This window comes from Penaeus japonicus, unplaced genomic scaffold, assembly GCF_977035675.1.
Source record: "Penaeus japonicus unplaced genomic scaffold, GWHDUDI00000001_assembly GWHDUDI00000001, whole genome shotgun sequence".
Lineage (NCBI taxonomy): Eukaryota > Metazoa > Arthropoda > Malacostraca > Decapoda > Penaeidae > Penaeus > Penaeus japonicus.
In genome coordinates, this window is record NW_028234403.1 from 55,836,089 (window position 1) to 55,838,588 (window position 2,500).

At 23.0% G+C, this 2,500-nt stretch overlaps 1 protein-coding gene across 1 annotated transcript in view; it reads right to left on the bottom strand.

Moving 5' to 3' along the window:
• The window catches only part of LOC122249481 (glucose-6-phosphate exchanger SLC37A4), a 14,177-nt gene that overhangs the window by 11,259 nt on the left and 418 nt on the right, over positions 1-2,500 (bottom strand). The window lies entirely within an intron of this gene.

The following is a 2,500-nucleotide window of genomic DNA, read 5'->3' on the forward strand; positions in this document are numbered from 1 at the left end:
GCTGGCGTTTATGTTGTTCTTCTTGTTAATTGTTGTTGTTTTGTTCTTGTTGAAGGTGATGATGTTGTTACTGTAATTGTATTTTTCTTATCATCCTTATCGTGATGAAAATAATTATAGTAATTAAGATGGTAATAAAAATGATGTTATCAGTAAAGATGATGGTAACGGATATAGTGATATTTATGATAATAATGAATATAATTTTCATTATTTTCCATTAATTGATAATTATGTTTATGATTTCATCCATTACCATGATATTAGCAATTGATGTCGGTATTAGTATATTGCTATCGTTAGTATTATCAATGTCACTATAATTATCATTATCAGTATTATTATTATTGTTATAATCATTATCATTCAAAATCCTCGTTATCGTTATCATCATTATTACCATCTTTATCATTATCATTATCAATATTGTTATTATTAGTAGTAGTAGTAGCAGTATCATTATCATCATCATCATTATTATTATCATTATCGTTGCTTTTATCATTGTCATTGTTATTATTACTACTCTCAGTTTTATCACTATCAATATTTTTGATATTACTATTATCATCACCATATTATCACCATAATTATTATTATCATCATTATCTATATCATCATAATTACCACCATCACTATCATCGTTATTATTACCATTCTCATCATTACAAATATCATGATAATCTTCATCATCATCAGCAGCAGCACTATTATCATTATAATCACCATTCTCACCATCACTGTCATCACTCTTATGAACATCATCATCATCACTAATCATCAACAGATAAAGTCTTAATATCATCACTACGTATGATTGAACATTTAGTATTGTTAAATAGTCTCCAGACATTGGTAACAATAGCAAAACTTGGACACTACAGACAACAGTGATATTCTTAACTTTCATCATAATTCTTTAAAGACTGCTTCTTGATATATATGTATATGTATATATATATATATATATATATATATATATATATATATATATTTAGATTTATAGATATATATACATGATTAGATATATTGATTTATATAGTTAATTATATATTGATTTAGGTATATATAAATTTTTGTGTGTTGGGGGTGTGGGTTGTGTGTGTTGTGTGGGTGTAGGGGGAGAGTTTACATAATGATATACTTACATCAATATAGATATATATATTAGATTTATTTATATATTTATTTAGATTTATATATTGATGTTATTATATGTATAATATATTTATTATGTATAGATTTAAAGTGGCATATGGGTGTGTGTATATTTCTTTATTAGATTATATATATATTAGTTTTATTATATATATATATATATATATTTTTATATTATATATACATATATATATTTATTATATAATATATATATTTGTATATATACATATTGATATGTATATATAGACATATTATACATATATATAAATAGATTTATATATATTATATATATTTATATATATATATATTATGTTTATGTTTCTAATATATATATATAATATATATATATAGAATATATTTATATGTTTTATGTGGAGTGATATTATATATAGATTTTATATATATATATAATATATATTTATATATATATACACACACACAACACACGCACACACATACACACACACACAAACACATCCACACACACGCACACCAACAACACACACACAACACAACCACACACACACACACCACCAACACACACACACACAACACATTATATATATATTTTATATATATATATATATATATATATATATATATATATATATTATGTATATATATATGTTTTACAAATATATATATATTATATATATATATATTATATATATATATATTAACACACACACCACACACACACACACCACACACACACACACATATATATATATATACAACACACACCACACAACACAACAACACACACACACACACACCCACACATATATATATATATATATATATATATATATATATCTATATAAATATATATATATATATTTATATATATGTTATTATATACATATATATGATATATTTTTTATATATATATATATATATATATATATATTATATATATATATATTATATATATATACACACACACACACAGCACACACTTACACACGAACACACACACACACACACACACACCACATCACACACACACAACATATATATATATATAATATATATACTATATATATTTTATATATATATATATATATATATTATACTCTTTCAGTTTATCTTAATCTTGTTTATCATCAGCTTTCATATCAAATCTTCCACAAATTAATTCCTCATTAGTACCACTAAAAAAAAGTATTCTCGTGGAAAAATATAAAGCCGATATCAAATATGTGTGGTGTTTGTTTGTTTCTTGAGTGTGTGTGTATGTGTGTGTGTGTGTGCGTGCGTGGGTGTGTGGGTTTATGTCATATAATATCCATATTCGTAACTATATTATTGTAAGAACCCACCCATTAAAACGAATAACACA